A 21659-nucleotide genomic window follows, 5' to 3' on the forward strand; every position below is an offset into this window, starting at 1 on the left:
AGATCAAAATGTCATCTTGATATTTATATATTTTTTTCTTTAGGATTTTTTCACAAATCGGTGTAAACCAATCTAATCCATGTCAACTGTATTAAAACACAATTAATATTTGTGGATTTAGTACGTAGGATATTTGAACATCAAATATAAACATTCAGGATTTTTAGCTTTCCTTAAATTGTATTTCCATTTCACCTACATATCTATAGAGGGCTGTGCCGCAATGCAGAATTACTTTAAAGTGGACGATTTGGCCGCATGAAATCTGTGAAGCACTCGCATATAAGTGTAATAGGTTCGTATGAGTGAAGGTGTAGGAGCTGATTTACTCCCGCATTTTGGCTCCTGTAAAATCATCGGAGTGGGAAGAGTGGGGCCCCTATGAAAAGGACATTTTTGTAAACTATTGGAGACATGCATGCAGTTATAGTGGCCCAACTCTTTAGGGAAACCCAGATGAGTGCATATTTATCAGAGTTTTCATAGTGTGAGAAGTGCTTCTTCTTGTTATCCTTTTCTTGCAGGACCAGAAAAAAGTTTGTTGCCCATGGTAACTCCCAGATATCTTTCCTCGGTTGTTGTGAGAGGTGGAGATCTCTAATGTGGCGATATGGTCGTAGGTTAGTATTTTTTAAATGATCTTGTTCCCTACAGGTTAGAATCTCTGCTTTAAAAGAGTCAATTTCAAAGTGTGATTATTCAGTATCCTTTCATCGATGGCCTGGGGGCAGTTGTCAATTCCTAGGGAGGAGTCTAGATCAAACAGTGTTGAAAAGAGATGATGTGAATCTGGATAGCCTGATGGTGACTTGACTCGTCATAAAAGCAGGACTCTGAGTTTAGTATGTGTCCTTCCATGCCAAGTTCCGCTAGTGTCAGTAGTAGCACCTGGTTCTGAAATTTGTGAAAGGTGGCAAACAGATCTAGCATTAGTAGTGGAGCCACTGGATTGCTACTTGTAATGCCCAGCACAAGTCAGCATTCTAGTGCTGAGCCTGTATCTACACTGTACACCCACCCACCACTGATGTCACTGGTCAGGTGACACAGTACTAATAAAAGAGGCCGAGCCCACGTGCTCTGGGCCAGTTGCACCAGACCTCCAGTGTGTCCTGCGTCAGTGTATGTGTGCCTGCCAGCATGAGGGCCTAGGGCCCATCACAGCCCTTTACATTGGTGACGAGGCGGAGCTGTGCCCATGCGTGCCACAGCTAAACGAAAACGTGGAAGGAAAAAGGAAAGGGGAGCTGCCTGCTGGAAATAAAGCACACCCCCAGGAAGACGTGAGCCGGCCGCCGCGAGGCCCACGAGGCGTGTGAAGAGCCTCGGGCCTAGAGGAAAAGAAGGAGGTGACTGGGAGCTCACCCCGCACCTCCTGTGCCCAGCGTGTGTGCCCCCTGCCTGGGGCAAAGAGAGAGCCATGCGGTGCCCACCCGCGAGACTGTAAGGCCCAGAGAGTGGAGGTGAGCCCGGATGCCGAGAAAGGCCTAGGGGGGCCGCACTAGCATGAAGCGACCCCCTGTCTAATGAGATGCACCGAAGCGGAGCCCACCCGCATGGTCAGGCGCCCCGCCGGGCGTAGTGCGGCCGAAAAAACTAGACTGTGAAATGAAAGCAGGACCAGCGGAGCTCACCCGCGGCCTGCCTGCAGCGTCTGCTGTCCCCCGCCGCGCCGCGTGTGATGAGAGGCGGCCGCGGCGAGGGTGAATGATATTTAATTAAAACAGCACCAGCGGAGCCCGCCCGCGGCCTGCCTGAAGCGTCCCCCGCCACGTGTGTGAAGTGCGGCGGGGGAGTGGAAAACTTTAACAGAGCGCCCGCAGCGTGAGGGGAGCTGCCAGGCGCCGGATGGTTGAAGCGGTGCCCACCCGCATTGAAAAGGACTGCCGAGCGCCTGGAGGTGAGGCGCGAAGTGCCTAACGATGTGAAGACGGCAGGGGAGAGAAACGAGTGCGACCGATTAGAAGGGAAACCAGCGTGCCACTTACGGCAGGTCGACCCCCACCTGCGCAGCCAAGGAAGACTGAGGCTTGCTGCGAGGGGTGGGGAGATCAAAAAAATCGCTGGCTGGAGAGAAACGGACTGCTAGAGACAGGAAGGGCTGCCCCCAGCGCCAGCGCCTACTCCCGCACATGCAGTGTGTACACTGCGAGGCTGATGCAGGCGAGGGGACCGAGCGCGAGGAAATAGATACAGCAATTAGAAGCCCGCAGTGTAGGTGAGTCTGCTAGGGCAGATTGAGGCGCTGCAGTGCAGGTAACCGATGTGCAGCAAAGTGCCTGAGCGTATGATGCACCAGGAAGCATAGAACTCGATCTGTCCACATCCAACGGACATAAATGGAGAAGGCACCTACCTGGCAGTGAGCGCCCCGGGGGTGACATAAGGTGGACCAGACGAGGTTAGAAAAGCCTGCACCGGCATTGTCCCAAAGGAAGTAAAAGGCACTGAAAAAGAAAAAAAAACTTGGTGAGGAACGAGCCGAGACTGCATCAAGAAAAGCGGCACTGCCATCTAGAGGCCTTATAGGAACACTGCAGTGAAGGGGAAAGGACAGTGTACGGATCAGCCTGCAGCAAGGCGAGTGATCACTGCAGCTTTGCCCTAGCAGCCCCAAGTGTGATACAGGACAACAGACTCCCCACGTAGGACTCTAGCAACCAAACGCACAGAGACTGCAACAAGGCAAAGGACATTGGGTAACAAAGGAAGTCAGATCCAAGCTGCTTAGGAGAAGGAAAATACAGCAGCAGCACAGCACGAGAAGAAAGAATGTACCTAGCAAACACACAGCCAAGACTACGTGGTGCACAAGCTATGCCTGGTGAGTGAGAGAGAACCACCTGCTGGCAGGTGGCTACTCCCAAGAAGAGTGGAAAGCGCCACGTCAAAAGGAGGCTGTGCCAGAAGCACAGAAGAAAGGAACAGTGTTGTCTACAAGCCAACCCTGAAGGAAGGTCAAGGGGACAGGCAGTAGAGGACTGGGACAGCAAGGAGTAAGAGGAGGACCTAAAGTGCGACACGGCCAGGAGCTGCGCAGGTGAAAAACAGTGAAAGTGGTCAAGCGCAAGAAAGCACCAAGAGTGCCCGAAGGGTTCAAAGAGGAGAGCGAGGAACGAAGGTCAGCACTGCGACGCCAGAAGCGACAGGAACTCTCCAGAAAGGTCAAGGAAGACGCCAGGAGACAGCGCAGGGAAGCGCAGGTATTCTCCAGAAAGCGCAAAGAAGACGCCAGGAGACAGCGCAGGGAAGCGCAGGTATTCTCCAAAAAAAAAGTGCAAGGAAGACGCCAGGAGACAGCGCAGAAAAGCGCAGGTACTCTCCAGAAAGCGTGAGGAAGACGCCAGGAGACCGCGCAGGAATGCTACAGGAGTGCAAGAATTCCACATCTCGCGCGACAGGACCGCGCAGCACTGCGCTGGAACGTGCCAGGAATCTGGAGCACCAAAGTGACGCTACACAGCGACGGGCCAACGCCAAGACACCGGGAAGGTGAATAGCGACCAGGAAAAGGATAGCACAGCATGACGACTCATGCCGAAGGTGAAAGCCGACCACCCAGTATGGTCGCCAAGGATAGAAAAGAAGCAATTGAGAAGATAGCGACAACCGGTCCAGTCACTAGAAGAAAAGACCAATGTCTGAGAGCCATGCCCAGAACAGAGAGAAACAGGTGGAGTGCACGCTACCTGGAGAAGACTGGCTGGGAAGGCCAAGGCAGTACAGTGACCAGATCACGTCGCAAGAAGGAACAAGGAGAAGAAGGGCGTGACGCTGATGGAGCGAGATAGAAAACAAAATTTTGTTTAAACTCGCAAAGTCACATTTCCATAACATGAATAAAATTATTAATGATTTGTGATATGTCGTGCTAATACAACCTAGATTAAACTTTACACGTGGGGGGACTAACATGTGTGCTCATAAACGTGCATAAATGTTGCATCTTTTTGTTCGTGCAAAATAATAAAATAATTTATTGTTTTCGTTTTTGTCATTACTAACTGCTGCATATTTAAAATAAGCATGTGCTTGTTTTGCTTATTCTTGTCTGTGTGATGTCATTTCTACTATTCTAGGTGCATATGGGTCTCATAGAAAAACGGAGACTGGTAAATATAAACGCTGCTTTATTTGTTTGCAATGGCTAGGTAACATTTTGATTAATCGGGTGGGTTAATTGATTAGTAAACCATGGGGTGGATACAGAATATACTTTATTTCTTACATTAATACTTTTCTTGTGTTTGTTTTATACTAGAAATCATAAGTTGCCTGCTTTTGAGGCCTAGCTATTTGAGCCGCAAAATAAAAGCTGAACTATAATTCTGCAGAAAGTCACGAGACGCCCATTCTGAATTAAAACGTTTATTGAAGCTGCATTCACAAAGCAAAAACTGATGAGCTGACATCATTCTGTCGGACATGGCCAAGGTCGAAAGTGAACTTTTTGTCAGTCCTTAACTTGGCATCCGCGGAAGTTGCACTGTAAGACTATGGAAGCTGCGAGGATGACTTAAAACAAAGTTGCAATCGCAGGAAGCCTCTGGCTTCACGTGGAAGAGACAATGGTCTTTGTAAGACATGATTTTGTGGAACTTTTTAAGAATCGGGTGACATGTCACTTGTCACTCTCAGCCAATGGGACGTCGAGTAATTCTGAAAACTTTCCTTTGCTAGTTTAGTTAGCGTAGAAAGGTATAAAAAGTCATGCCCTTAGGGTTGGGCTGGCTGCTGCTTTCTGACTTTCCGATGAGGGTGATGTGCTGCTGGACTTTGCGTGGAGCACGTAAGAATCCTCAAAGAACTTTACTTTAATTTCTGTCTATTTAGCTCAGTTAAGGAAATAGGTTTTAGAAATGCTAAACTTTATATAATTTCTTTAAAATTGATTCCATTGCTTAAATTGTATTTTTCTCATATTTCTTACAATCATGCTTGCTTTATTGCAAATATATTTCATTTATAAAACTTACAACTTATATACCATAATCTAGAAAATAAAATCTTACTTTTGACAAACAAGCTGGTCTTGGTTATTTAGAAGTATAGGTTACCATTAGCTAGATCACGTCGCCTATGGTGGTCGTTTAAATGGTTGGGTTTTATTCTAATGACAATATTCTTTCTGCAAATGTATAAAAATGTATATATTGTGTAGATAATGTGTATATAGATTTATTTGACCACCTGATTCAGTAGGCCCAAAAATATATCAGGTTCATAAATGGGTCCATGTATAGTTTAGAATTTTGTTTATAGGTTATGAAATTGGGTAGCGTAGTTTATGATATATTTTCTATAGCCCGCTGGATCAATTATCTGGTAGCAGAAATTGATGGTTGCTAAGCGGTAACCAAGGTAACATGTTGGTTGCTAAGGATTGCGTCATGGTATGAAAATAGGATCAATGTTTTAACACTCGTTAAGTTCGTTTTTCGTGCCTATCTGTAAGCTATACCGGTATAGATTGTGTGGCGAGAAATTAGTCACGCAAGCCATCTGTTCGTTTGTAGTGATATCGCCGAGTATCACAAGAGGTATCGCCGTGTACCATAGTGTTGTCGCCGAGCAGCACAGTTTTAGGGCTAGGTCTGAATCTTGTATAGTGAGGATTTTCTAAGAAATCAAAGCAGCATGAGAATAGGGACAAAGCGCCTTCCATAAAACTCACTGTGATGAGAGTATTAGTTATATCCGAGCTTGAATGAAGGGTAAAATTAGCGTCGGTGCATGATTATCTATAAACAGGTTAGAGTCCTGTACGGGTACATGTTTCATATCTATAAACAGGTGAGAGCCCTGTACGGATAACGTCGTTATTTTACTAACGGTGCATGATTTCTATAAACAGGTGAGAGTCCTGTACGGATTTCGTGTGTGTTTGAATTTAGGGAATTTTCCGTGTAAAAGTGCGAGTTTGAGTTGTATTTTATGTTCAAGTGGAACTCTTAGAACTTTCACTTCGCGGTGGGTTCAGAGCAAAGCGAGTTCATAATTATACGTGTTAGAAGGGTGGGGTAAGGTTACTCTACTGACAATTGAATATTATCCTTAGTGTGAATAGCGCCGTCTATTCCGAAGTGTGGATACTTGAATGTATGTAAACTATCCTAATTAGTGAAACGAACAGATGTTGTCTTTATAAGTCATTGTTAAGAATTAATTTACACTGAAAAGTGTTCTTAAAATGGCGCTGTGAAAAGATTTTGTGAAGGAGGGGTAAGCGCCAGGAGTGAGAAGCGAGAAACCGCAGCTGCTGTGTACGTCACAGAGCCGCGCTGGGATTGGGTGACCTACGTCACAAGCTGTATTCTGATTGGCTCCTGAGTCTCTGACGGCCTGTGAGCTGATTGGTCCTTAGGAAAATCTCCAAAATTATTGGTCGAGCTGAAAAGTGACGCAGCTCAACTGCCATTGGCTTGTTAGTGTATTTCGCGCACGGATTGGTTGTTTTGCGGAACATCCCGGAAATATTTTACGAACGATTTTGTGAATTAAATTTTACTTTTGAAAATGAGTTATCATTTTAAACATGTTGAGAAAAAGACAACATTATTTCAGAAATTTAAGAATTTATTTTCACCTGACAAGAAAATCGAAACGCGAGGTGGTAAACTACTTCATAAGTATAAAACACCTGCAGCGTACATGGAAGGTGAATACGGATATCATACTGTCTTATGGTTCGACAGTTGGAAACGTTATACTAAAAACGATGGTGTTTTGGCTTGGCCTGATGATGGTTCATTTAATGTAAGAGTTTTAAGAAACTTACGAGAGAAAATGAATGCTCTTGTTCCAAAACCGAGACCAACTCAATTTGAAGCTTTAGTTGAGTGGGAAGATGAAATGTATCAGTTACAAAGAGAAGCTAGTGGAATTAAAAGACCTTCTAAAAATCCATCATGGAAAAGAGAAACTCATGAAGATAGATTACGAATGTGGAGACAGGGAAACATGAGTGAAGGATTGTATGTAATTCATGAAATGGTAATGGGTTCTCCTACAGGAAAATCTATGGAAAGTGAATCTGAGGATGCAATTATGGAAGAAATATATACAACTGCTAAAAAGAAACAGCCTAATCAGCCTTTGAGACCTCCTAGATCATGGTCTACTCCGGTGGTTTCTACTGAAACTTCACCGAGTGCACCTCCAATTAATGAAGCTCCTAAACTTTATCCAAATAATTGTGAAATCACTGAAACTCCTAGAAGACCAGAATTTGAGAATGCTCGAAATGAGGGTAGACATTTTTCAATGACTCCAAGAGCAAGGGAACCTCCAAAAGAATATACAAGAGAGACAAGAAATGTTGAGGATGATGATTATAATGAATACTTAAGGTCTAAAGAAGAATTAATCAAAAGAATGACAAAAGGCATGGAAGCTGTTACAGTTCCAGTAACAATAGGTCCTGTTCAACCTGTATTTGATCAAAGAAATACAAACAAAACTGGATTAACTATTCCTTTAAATACAGAAATTCAAAAGCCTGCTGAAAAATTTTATTCAGATTTGACTGAATTAAACACTACTAGATCGAGAATGCCTGATTTAACTTTCAATGAGGATTTATCTCCAAAAACACCAATGGGTGCTATGTCAGATGTAGGAAGTCCTGAAGTCAGGGTAACCACACCAAAGCTTGATGTGGCCAAATTAAAAGCAAATATTGAAGAATTAATAATTGGAACAATTGGCCCAGATAGTTTAAATTACTATCGGGATGATGAACTACTATTCATTTGCAAAAGTATTCAATGGAAAACGAAAAATAAATATGATCAATTAGAGGATCTAGCTGCAGAACTTGAAATCGATGTGAGTAAACAAAAGAATTTTGCAAAACATTACAGATTAGATTTCTCAGAAAGCGACATTGAGAGTTTGAACTCAATGGGAAGAATAGTTCACATTAAGGATTTGATTGTCTATATCAAAAAACTAGGAGAACTGAACAAATGGAGAGTGAAATGGACTAAAAGGAAGGAAGATGAAAGGTTAGAAAAAATGTCAAAACAATTTCCAATGAGAGAAGTTGCAGGTGGAGGATATGTTCATGTCCCATGGTCGAGACAAGACATTCTGTTATTCACAAATGACTTTCCTAAATTAAGAGAGAAACCTGTTGAGTGGTACAGGCAAGTCGATAGATTTATCAAAGTGTCAAAAGTTCTGTGGATTGATTTGGATGGATTTTTTGACATTGTTGTTCCATCTGATCTTTGGACAGAATGTAAAATATCTATTAGTTGGCCAAAAACAGAACCTGAGCGAATTAAAGAAACAGGTGCCCCAAATCCACTTGTAATGGATTTTTATGAGAAAGTAATTGTTTGGATGAAAAACAAAATTCCACCCAAAGAAGTTGATTGGGTTAAAATAGAAAGAACAGAGCAGGAAACAAAAGAATCAGTTCATTCTTTTTATGAAAGACTACTGTTAATCTTTAAACAATACAGTGGTTATGAAAGATTAGATGAGAAAGACATGAGTCATTTTATCTATAGATTTGTTTATGGACTAAAACCTGAAATTGGAGAAATGATCAGAACTAGCATTGTCGGATGGCAAGCACTATCTATTGATGATATTCTGAGAAAGGCAAAATATTGTAGCGATGAATTAGAAGTAAAACAGAAGAAGCTGAAGGAAAAAGCCATGTGGGCACAGGTAAAAGTAGCTGAGCAACAGATTGCCAGCATGGGAAATAAGAACACTAATTTTGTTCAAACTGGAAATACGAACCAGATACAAGGAAAGTTTAAAGGTAATAATTTCCAAAAGAAATTTAGCCCAAAGATAGAAGAGCTGAAACAAAGATTACCTTGTTTTAATTGTGGCGAAATTGGACATTGGAGGGACGAGTGTCCTCATCCTCCTAGAAACTTAAAGAATCCCTTATTGAATCCACAGATGCAGAATGGTGTTAACGTGCAGCAACAGCTACAGATGCAACAGGGGTTAAATGAATTTAATATTCAGCGACAATTACAACAACAGCAACAACAACAGGTGAATAATCGTCAGGACCAGTTGCCACAACCACCTTTTCCGAATTGTGGGGGAGTTCAAAAATATAATCCAAACGTGGGATTTCAGGGATGTGAACAGGTAATAAAACCACAAAAACAGCAAAAGCAGCAAAGGGTTCAAATGCAAAATGCTTCACAACAGTTTTTATTAACAGAAAGCCAAGACAGTGATTCTGATGATTATTGCTGACGGTGCCCGAGAGAGGAGGAAGAGTGTGTTGTTGGAGCCACTCTTGAGGTTGACCAGTCCGGTCCTTATGTAAACGGGAAAGTTAATGATGTAGACATCACTTTTCTAGTGGACACTGGTGCTACCCGTTCTACTGTTAGATCAGTGGAAATTGAAAACCTACCTCTCTCTGGGGATACCATCCAAGTTGTCGGAGTAAGTAATCAGCAAATTAAAACAGATTTAACTGATCCAGTACCAGTTGAAATTGGAAATTACAGAGACAAACACAGATTTGTGGTTTGTAATAGTAGTCCAGTAAATCTATTAGGTAGAGACATCCTATGTAAAATGAATTGCAGAATATATTGTTCTCCTGAAGGAGTTGAATTACAAACAATGGAGGAAGATGGTTTGTACAGAATGACAATGATGATGATGGAAGCAGAAGAAACAAAATTGTTTCCTGCAATTGAAGAAAAAGATTTACCTGAAGAGCTAAAAGAAACAGTGAATTCTGAAATATGGGATTTTACTGGGAATGAGATGGGTCTGATGAAAAACGTAGATCCTGTTAAAATTGCATTGAAACAGGGAATAGAATTTCCAAACACTCCACAATATAAAATGAAAACAGAGACAATTGAAGGTATTACACCTGTAATTGAAAAATTAATCAAGCAAGGTGTATTGGAAGAAATGAAGAGTAGCTCTTGTAATTCACCAATTATGGGAGTTAAAAAGGCTAACGGAACATTTAGGATCGTACAAGATTTGAGAAAGGTTAATCAAATTGTTATTCCATGTTGTCCTGTGGTTCCAAATCCAGCAGTGATTCTATTTCAGATTCCATATGATGCTGAATGGTACACAGTCATTGACCTTTGCAATGCATTCTTTACTGTTCCTCTACACCCAGACAGTTATGAAATCTTTGCTTTCAGATTCCAAGGTAAGACCCTTGGATGGACAAGAATCCCTCAGGGCTATACAGAAAGTCCTTCAATCTTTAACGAACTGTTAAAAAGATCATTAGAAGATTTAGACTTACCAGGTAGGTCTACACTGGTGCAGTATATTGATGATTTGTTAATTGCTGCTAAGACAAGAGAAAATTGTGTAACAGACACAATAATTCTGTTAAATCGCCTTGCAGAAGAAGGACATAAAGTGTCCCCAGCAAAACTACAGTTTTGCAAACAGGAAGTAAAATATCTTGGTCACAGAATTGCAAAGGGAAAAAGACAAGTAACAATAGAGAGAATAAAAATGATTCAAGCAATGTTACCGCCAAGAACACAAAGACAGGTCAGAATGTTCCTGGGAATGGTAGGTTACTGTCGACAATGGATAAGTGGATTTTCAGTAATTGCGAAACCACTACAAAGACTGACCAAATCAGATGTAAAAGATCCAATTATTCTCAGTGATGTTGAGATGGAATCTTTTGAGAACTTGAAAAAGAGCTTATGCCAAGCTCCTGCTTTGGGTATGCCAAATTATGAGAAAGATTTTGAACTGTATTGCAGTGAGAGAGAAGGATGTGCATTATCTGTGTTAATTCAGAGACATGGGAACCTAAAGAAACCTATTGCATATTTCTCTGCAGTTCTTGATCCAATTGCAAAAGCATTACCAGGTTGTTTGAAAGCAGTTGCAGCTACAAGTATCAGTCTTGAACAAAGTGAAGGAATCATTATGGGATTTCCTGTGAAAGTTTTTGTGCCTCATTCAGTTGAAATATTACTGACAAGAGGTAAGACTCAACATTTAACAAGTAGCAGATTAACAAAGTATGAGAAAATCATACTAGGAGCAGATAATGTTTCGATTTCAAGATGTTTGAATCTAAATCCTTCTACATTACTGCCTGATTCAGAAATCGTTAATGACATTGAGACAGAACATGAATGTTTAGATGTCATGGAATTCTGCACTAAACCCAGAAAAGACATCAAAGACAGACCTTTGCCTGAATCGGATTTTGTCTACTTTGTAGATGGCTCATGCTTAAGATCCGAAGGTGGTGTCTTGAAAGCTTCATACTCAGTTTGTACAGTCGAAAACATTAAAGAAGCATCATGTCTTGAAGGAGTTCGTTCAGCTCAAGTAGCTGAATTGATTGCTTTAATTCGTGCATGTGAAATATCAAAGGATATAAGAGTTACCATCATTACTGATAGTCAGTATGGGTACGGAGTTGTGCATGATTATGGACAACTCTGGTCACAGAGAGGATACATGACATCAACAGGGTCTCCAATTAAAAATGCAGTTTTCATTAGAAGATTAATTGAAGCAATACAATTGCCAAAAGAAATTGCCATAGTCAAGTGTGCAGCGCACACTAGAGGAACTGATTATATTTCCAAAGGAAATGCCTTCGCAGACGAAACAGCAAAGTACTGCGCAAGGAAAAATTATTCTTACAATCGGAATAGAAGTACAGAAACTGATTCAAATTCATTAATGCTAACAACTATTGTAGAAACATGGAATGAGATTAGAGATTTACAAAACGAAGCAGATGATGAAGAAAAAGACCAGTGGTTAAGATCAGATTGTAGACAACGTGATGAAGATGGAGTGTGGGTTTACAAAGATGGCAGAGTAGTTTTACCAAATTGCATGATTTCTGACATGGCCAGATTATATCATGGTCCTGCACATTTAGGAAGAGATTCTATGGTCAGACTGTTTAAAGAAACATGGTTCAATACCAAATTTAGAACCATTGCAGAATCTTTTTGTCAAAGGTGTTTATCATGCCAACAAATGAATCCAAACAGAAAATCAGTGGTGGGGACAGGAATAATTGGTCGAGAGGGTGGTCCCTTCACCAGGTTACAAATAGATTTCATTGAAATGCCCTTACACAACTGTTTGAAATATGTACTTGTAATTGTATGCTTGTTCTCAAGGTGGGTAGAGGCTTTTCCTACACGACATTGTGATTCAATTACAGTAGCAAAACTAATGCTCAGAGAAATCATCCCAAGGTACGGTTTTCCAGTCACTATTGAGAGTGATGGAGGAAGTCATTTTGATAACAAACTGTTGAAATTAATTTGCGAAGCTATGAGTATTGAGCAGAAAATACACTGTGCATACAGACCAGAGGCATCAGGTGTAGTTGAACAAATAAATGGAACTATCAAAAACAGAATTGGGAAAATGTGTCTAGAGACAGGAGTTAAGTGGACTGATGCTCTTCCACTTGTTTTGATGTCAATAAGAAGTACACCAGATAAAAAGACAGGTTTGAGTCCTCATGAAATTTTGATGGGAAGAGTTATGAGGCAAGCTTTTGTACCTGTAGGTAAACTGTTGAGCATAAATGACAGTGCAATTTTGGATTACTGTAAAAGGTTATCTGATATGGTAACTTCTGTGTCTAATCAGGTGGGAACTGAAGCACAATCAAATGACAAAGTTTTGACACATGATCTGAGACCTGGAGACTGGGTCAGAACGAAAGTACATCGGAGGAGGAATTGTCTATCTCCTAGATGGCAGAAACCTAGGCAGGTAATCTTGATCACTACTAATGCTGTAAAGTGCAGAGGATTGAAGCGTTGGATTCATCCAAGTCATACTATTCCAATACCAACTCCTGAGAATTCTGATGTTGAAAGTGATACCACAGATGACTCTGATTCTGAAGCAGAAGACAGAACAGAAGGTGAAGTAATTCCAGATTCTAAAGATCGACAAGAAAGTCGACATCTGGAAACTGTGCCAGTGAATGGAAATCTGACAAGAAAAGACTTAGAAATAATTGAAATAGATTCTGAAGGTGAAGAGAATCTGTTAAAAGGAAAGATAACTGAGGATTCGGTTGTCTATATTGAAGACAAAGAAGCTGAACCAAAAGAAGTTTCAGACCAGGAGAGTATCGAAAGGCAGAGAACAAGCTCTGAAGTAAGGAACAAAAATCCGAAATCTGAGAAGTTAGAGGTAATTGAGGAAGAGGAAGAGAACGAATTACCGAGTACCAGTGATGGAAGACAAAGTGAAGTTCCTGAAGGAGTGAAATTGCCGAATAGAGAAGTTCCTGAGTCAATTGAAATTTCAGACTACGAAACTGAGGAAAGTGACGTGGAAGGTGGAAGTGAAAGCAGAAAGAAAAGGACTTGGAAATCTGAATCGAATAATTCTGAACCAAAGAAAAAGTACGTGAGAAAAGCAGACTACTGGCCTGGTGGAAGATTGAGAGTCAGATTGATTAAAAAGCCAATAGAACAAGTTGAAGAAATCAGTAGTCAAAAGAGTCCTGGAAAAGAGGTTGGAATTGGAAGGAAAATAGAAGTGATATCGAGAAAAGGGAAGAGAATAATTAGACCAAACCAGAAATACAAGTCTCCTGAGTGGACTTACTTAGTAATTCCACCTGTTATAGACATATATGATAGTAGTGAAGAAGAAAACGAAATCCAAGAAATTAGTGACAATGATTGAAGTACAAATTTATTAAATTGGCATAAGGCTGAAGAAATCCTGTTAGTTGACACAAGGTCGAAGAAAACTGTCTAATAGAAGAAAACTTATGTATGACATAAGGTCGAAGAAATCTTGTTTAGGGTTATAAAAAGAAAAATATTTTAAAAGGGGGGTGTATATAAATTTTAAAATTTATTTTTATTTTTTAATTTTATTTTTGAGGCTAAAACTAACCTAAAAATGCCTTACATTAAGGAGAGCACTTCAAAATGCTCTGTTTTTAAAAGATGCTGTAAGATGACTCTGGTGTGTCTGCTCATTTTAGTTCTGCTCTGGTTGGTACTAGCTGTGATTATACCTTTAGAAATGAATAGAGAATTACACAAAGTTAACATAACAAGCAAAGCTCTGGTTAGCCAAACTAAACATAGTGCATCTGCAAAAGTAATTGATCATCAGCCTAACATTCATCAAGATAAATCAATAGGTGATTTTTCAAGCAATACTTTCACAAAGCTTTTGAGTGAATATGTAAAGGTAATGGATGCAAAGGATTGTTATGTATGCGTTAAGTTACCCGCTTCTGTTTCTGAGGGAGTAACATATAATATGCTTCCTCTCACTTATGCTGTTACATGTAGTGTATTAACTAGTTTATTTTATCAAACCGGTCGTTTAGAATATTACTATTCAAATTATGATGAGATTTTTGCTAATGTCAAAATTGATAATGCTTTAAATAAGCATAAGAAAGCTAAACAATTAAGAGAATATTTCCTTGTTACTAACGAACTCACTTATGAGTATGCTTACAAGAATAATCTAACATGTAAATTAAGTGCTGAAGGGAAGAAATTTCTGAATATGGTTGAGGAGAGAAGAGCAATTTATAAGAGAAATGAATTAGTCAAGCAGACTAAGTCATCATTCTGGCAAAAAGAGGATGAGAAATTAAATGGCAAAATGCTTGAAAATATTGCAATTCACATAGACAAACCTGTTAGTGGAAAGCTTTGCATTAGAAGAGATAACACACTTTTTGATAATTATTTTGTAGGTGCAAGCAACTGTGAAGATACTTATCAGATTTTGGGAGGTTGGGGATTTAAAGGTGGAAAAGATCCTATCTTTCCTGGAATTTATTTTGTTTGTGGTGATAAAGCCTACTACAACCTTCCAGACCATTGGTATGGAACTTGTTATGTGGGAATTGTTTTTCCTAAAGTGTTTCATGTTGACAGAGATTCAGAAGGATTATTTAAAATCCATAATTATGTAAATAGAGCTAAAAGAGAAACTTTTACTGAAGTTCTGGGAGATATTTTCCAAGCTGTAATACCTTTTGTTGGTATAACCCTAAATGCAGGGAGAATCAGAAAATTGTCCACTATAGTTGATAGATTATCAACTGATACTGCTGATGGGTTTCAATTAGTGAATGTTGAAGTTATTGCAATTAGATCCATGGTAATTCAAGACCGTCTTGCTTTAGACATACTCCTAGCAAAAGAGGGAGGAGTCTGTGGCATTTTACATGTCCAACATTGCTGTACATATATACCGGATGAAAGTAAAAATATTGAAATGTATATTAAGAATATTACACAAATGCATTCTGAAATAATTCCTTTAGAAGAAGAAGATTTTACTGGGAAACTTTCAAATAGGTTTCAAGCAATTAAAAACTGGTTTCATAATATCGGAAGTTCAATTCTTGGCAAGATTCTGGCACCTTTGATTATAATTATATTCATTTTTATTTTGACTAAAGTAGGTTGTTTGTTGCATAAGAGAAAGAAGCATTTGAGAGAAAAGAAAAGAATCTATAAACTAAGAAAAGAAGAGGAAAGGGAGATTGAGTTGCAGGAGTTACATAGAGAACGTCATGTTAATTGCAAGGATTATGCTGAAACAGACTTTTAGGTTTACTAATACAATTGAATTTGAATCGATTTCTTATAAATTTAATTTTACCAAAATTTTGAGTGCTGGTGTGGTGATTTGTTAATCACCAGATGAGGGAGTTGATGGAGCGAGATAGAAAACAAAATTTTGTTTAAACTCGCAAAGTCACATTTCCATAACATGAATAAAATTATTAATGATTTGTGATATGTCGTGCTAATACAACCTAGATTAAACTTTACACGTGGGGGGACTAACATGTGTGCTCATAAACGTGCATAAATGTTGCATCTTTTTGTTCGTGCAAAATAATAAAATAATTTATTGTTTTCGTTTTTGTCATTACTAACTGCTGCATATTTAAAATAAGCATGTGCTTGTTTTGCTTATTCTTGTCTGTGTGATGTCATTTCTACTATTCTAGGTGCATATGGGTCTCATAGAAAAACGGAGACTGGTAAATATAAACGCTGCTTTATTTGTTTGCAATGGCTAGGTAACATTTTGATTAATCGGGTGGGTTAATTGATTAGTAAACCATGGGGTGGATACAGAATATACTTTATTTCTTACATTAATACTTTTCTTGTGTTTGTTTTATACTAGAAATCATAAGTTGCCTGCTTTTGAGGCCTAGCTATTTGAGCCGCAAAATAAAAGCTGAACTATAATTCTGCAGAAAGTCACGAGACGCCCATTCTGAATTAAAACGTTTATTGAAGCTGCATTCACAAAGCAAAAACTGATGAGCTGACATCATTCTGTCGGACATGGCCAAGGTCGAAAGTGAACTTTTTGTCAGTCCTTAACTTGGCATCCGCGGAAGTTGCACTGTAAGACTATGGAAGCTGCGAGGATGACTTAAAACAAAGTTGCAATCGCAGGAAGCCTCTGGCTTCACGTGGAAGAGACAATGGTCTTTGTAAGACATGATTTTGTGGAACTTTTTAAGAATCGGGTGACATGTCACTTGTCACTCTCAGCCAATGGGACGTCGAGTAATTCTGAAAACTTTCCTTTGCTAGTTTAGTTAGCGTAGAAAGGTATAAAAAGTCATGCCCTTAGGGTTGGGCTGGCTGCTGCTTTCTGACTTTCCGATGAGGGTGATGTGCTGCTGGACTTTGCGTGGAGCACGTAAGAATCCTCAAAGAACTTTACTTTAATTTCTGTCTATTTAGCTCAGTTAAGGAAATAGGTTTTAGAAATGCTAAACTTTATATAATTTCTTTAAAATTGATTCCATTGCTTAAATTGTATTTTTCTCATATTTCTTACAATCATGCTTGCTTTATTGCAAATATATTTCATTTATAAAACTTACAACTTATATACCATAATCTAGAAAATAAAATCTTACTTTTGACAAACAAGCTGGTCTTGGTTATTTAGAAGTATAGGTTACCATTAGCTAGATCACGTCGCCTATGGTGGTCGTTTAAATGGTTGGGTTTTATTCTAATGACAATATTCTTTCTGCAAATGTATAAAAATGTATATATTGTGTAGATAATGTGTATATAGATTTATTTGACCACCTGATTCAGTAGGCCCAAAAATATATCAGGTTCATAAATGGGTCCATGTATAGTTTAGAATTTTGTTTATAGGTTATGAAATTGGGTAGCGTAGTTTATGATATATTTTCTATAGCCCGCTGGATCAACGCCATAAAGAAAAGGAAGAAGGAACAGTAGAAAAGGTCGCGACGCTAACCCTGGAAATGAGTGACAAGATGACATTGTCCTAGGACTAGGACAAGACCAGGATGACACGTGCAGAGTGCGCGCACTGCATGGGGAAGCCTAGCCAGAGAAGATGAAGAAAAGAGGACCAGGGTACGTCGTGAGAAGAGGAGAAGCGAAGGAAGATCGGAGTGGCACACCGCCACCCAGGAAAGGAAGAAAGGAGAAATCGGAATGGCACGCTGCCACTGCAAAAAGAAGCCGCCCCTGCGGAAAGAAGCAAGGTGACAAGCACTGGAACACCTGAGTGCAATGGAAGACAAGCCTGGCAAGAGCACCGGCAGCGCAGACCAAAGACAACCACCTACGAGCCATCCATCCACATGGCGATCGCAGAAGAGAGCAAGCTAGACGGTTGGCGACATCTCCCTCTGGGGTTTGAGCGGAAGATTGGATGACGAGACTACTCAGGACTCCAGAAGTTGAGGACCTGACCACCTCGCACCAGCCCGTGGCAAACCAGAATCAAAGGCCTCGAGGGACTCTGGTGGCAGCAAGTCCCGCACGGGAGACAGATCTACAGAAGCACGTCTGCAGGACCCAAGAGGATGAAAGCCTCGCGAGCAATGAAGAGAGTCGACAACTCAACCTTCAGGTGGAACTAGGACACGACGGTGAGGTTCGTGGAGCGCCCCGCTCACGGCCCGAAGGCTATGGTGGAGCAACACGACCAACAACACCAGTCCAGTGGAAGCCTGGCAAAGAGGTCCTCCCGGATATCTGGTGAGAGAGGAATACCGTGTGATGTATTTCTATAGGTACTGTATCGATTCCCCTATTCCTGACCCTGGCTTGGTTAATAATTAACTAGCAGCAATCCAACGGTGCAAAAACCGTTATCTGATTAAGCCACACCACGGCACAGAAGCGCGTTATCTGATTAGGTCATAACGCATGCCATCTAATTAGACAAGCGATATTCCTCCAGCCCCTGATAAGGAATACGGAGTTCTCAAAACAAATCAAACCTACAGCGACCTGGGAAATTCCCGTAGCCATTGTTTTGATTTCACCGAGAACTTCAGTAAAAGAATGTGCGAACGAACCCGTTCGTATGACATCCTTATTGACGTATATATGTCCATCCTTACGTCAATCTCGGCACCTTTAAGGTATAAATATTACCGACATTGCCTTAAGCAAACACACGCGGTGGTGACGAGATTGGAGCAGCGAGAGTTGCCGAGGAGCCCAGCAGAGAGCGAAGCCCACAGGCGCTGCCCCGCCTTCCTGACGCGCTGAGAACGAGACGCTGCCTTTCTCCTGCCGAGAAATCCAGCTCCGGCGCTTCCAAGCAGCCCTCGCAGGCAGCTGGAATATCAAGACCTGGGATAAGAGATACCAGCCCTCCACCATTCTAGATCTCAGGTACAGAACTGAATAACCCCTTGCAGAGAATTCCTGAGTCAGTCCCTTGGCAAAACAAACTTAACTTAAACTGCTACTTATCTACTCCCGCCCACGTATTAGGCTTAGGTCAGGTACACTGGGGTAGGCGTGGTTAGAAGCACCAGTTGAGTACGATTAGTCAAATGTATATATGTATGTATCTATTTTATCCATTTTAAAGTATCATATGGCTCAGAAACCATATCAATGCTTTTTCAGTATTATTTTATAATTCTGTCTTTACTGTATGCACTTTACTTAACTATAAGTATTGCAATAATAGCGATTCATTTCTCTTGTATGAGAAAAGAGACTGATCAATAAATACCATCTTTTATTGAACACGCCCGTCTCTTCCTTTTCTCTACAATCTGGTGAAACTAAGAATGCACTGAACTGACTGAGTAAAATAAGTTGTCTTTTGTTTTCACACGACTCTAGAGATACACTCTTGATTAGGGGAGAGCAAAGTTGTCATGTTCTATGGTTGTCAGAAACTAAATCCCTTCTTGTCTATCCAGGGAGGTTAAAATCCTCCTTGCCTATTCGAGAAAGTTTCTAGTGAACTCTGAGCTAGCTGGCAAACACAAAACTTTAAGTCTAATATCGTCAGTAGAAGACCTAGTTAACCTCCGTCCTAGGTCTATACTATTGAAGATATTATTCCAATGCGCAGAGCCTATTGGGATGATAGGAACTACACTACATGGCGCCCAACGGTTTGGATAGGCGATAAAACTAACGCAAGACATTAGAGTAACTCAGTCGTGCTTTTTCACACAGAGCCCCTTTTTTCCCATAATACTCCAAAAACGTCTGGAGTGGGTGAAAGGTCATATCCGCCAAACTTCGCAGGAGGAGACTCCTATGTATGATTCTTGGTTTATTCAACGTTGAAGGATACACTGTTCCAAAATATTGTGCATCTAATCTTTGTTTCCGTAGAAACCTGATCTGTAAACAAACGGAAGAACCTTCCTGTCGGTAAAATGACAGACAGTGAAGAAAAAAGAGAGACAGTTAGAATAGCAGCTGAACTAGTAGCAGCTGATACTACTATGCAGGGAAATGACCCGGATATAATACTCATCCCGGTCAACATAAGAAAATCTATAACTTTAAAACTTATAGAAAATGGACTGACATCGAGAGGTGGTACAGCCATATTCGTAATTGAGGCACACGAATATCGGCAGACAGAGGAATTCTATTCATGGATAAATTTTCCAGCAGCAAACGCTGTAACAAAGGTCTTCCACTATTACAAAACAGAGGAACCTCCTAATGAGTACATTCCTTTTGAGGAGGTGGAAATACCACTCAAATTCCAAGAGCACCTGCTCTTGTTTAATGGCGCCCTAAAACATAATAATCACATCACCAGGCTCGGTCCACTAGGTAGACCAGGAGCAACGTGGCCGGTCCTAGCCGGATACACATCACATCCAGACATTGAAGAAATGCCTGCAGCAGACCTTTTAGCACAGCTAAAACAATTAATAAAAATACATAGACAATTAGTCCAATATGTAATGCGGACTTCAACAGTCCAACCAGCAATTAAAATTCCACAGCTGACCCCTCATCAGGGGAACACAAATAAAATTACACCACAGAACATACAGTCCTGTCTAGGTAAAGTACCCGCAAAACGGGAACAAATACCTTTCTGGCTAGCACAAAAAATCACTCAAATAGAGGCTGTGTTCCCAGATACCACCTCTGTTGAGAAACACAGGATTCTGACTATCTGTCTTCCAATGGGAATCGCACCACATGTGGAGGACTGTGACACTTGGGGAACAGTCTTTGCTTCCATTTACACAAAAACACATGGTGTACCATCCATGTCAGTAATTCCAGATGTGCTAAAACAAATTCAAGATGAATATGGTCCAGAACCCGCTTTAACTCTCGGTATGAAATTACTGAAAGACTTCAAGCAGGTCTCGGCAATATTACTAGCCAACATAAAGGGAGAAGCAGCAAATGTGGCGATCCGCCAGAGGTTAAAAGAGACAAATATAGCAGACCAACCATCTGAAATTGCCAGAATCATAGAAAAATCCTATGAAGAACTAGGAAGAGATAGTTTGGGTGGAATACCAGTGAAACCCCAACTAGTTGAAAGTCCTGAAAAGGTATTTATTAAAAAATAATTTAAACACTCAAAAAAAGAACTGGGATGGAAATAAACAATCCAATCCTAAAGAAAAAAGATTCCAGTCCAGAGGAAGGTCTCCTCGGCGGAGAGAAAGATCTCCTAACCAAGGACGCAAGTCTCCCCAAAGGGAGCCCTCTGTGAAAAAATACAACCTTAGAAATAGGGATAATATAAAAAAACCTGATAGATATCAAGATATTGATACACGTCCCTCTCAATCTTTTCAGACTTCCTCGCAGAAATCGGAAAGAAAAGGACGATCAGAACACAGGGAAGAGCACGTCAAGTCCAAGGACAAGGAACCTGCTCACCTGAATAAAAAATTACAATTTCCAAAAAAGAAGGTAGCCAGTATTAAAGTAATCAACAATGCCGAGAATACTGAGGACACAGCTGAAAAACGGAGAATGGGCTCAGACAATGCTAGACAGCGCAGCAGAAGTGAGCATAGCTCGCAAAGTCCTTATGAAACATCTGGAGACATTGGACACGAATGAATACATTCAGGTGGAAACTGCCGATACCAGAGTTAGCAAACCTCATAAAATATATGAAATAACATTACGTATAGAGGGGGATACGACTAGAAAAATAAGGGGTCTATTTTGGGATAATCTCTCCGAGGGCTATGACATCCTTCTAGCTGAACGAGACTGGCCACCCGAGTTTGTCAGGGAGTGCCCACGTGGCGAAGAAATAATTATGCCTGCCTTCTCAAATCATATCCCAATTCATAAAAAATATACACTTGCAAGAAAGTGGGCAGTAGCTCAAGCTCCTGCTTTATATAAAAATCATGTGGGATGGGA

Source organism: Lissotriton helveticus, chromosome 4_1 (assembly GCF_964261635.1).
Source record: "Lissotriton helveticus chromosome 4_1, aLisHel1.1, whole genome shotgun sequence".
NCBI lineage: Eukaryota > Metazoa > Chordata > Amphibia > Caudata > Salamandridae > Lissotriton > Lissotriton helveticus.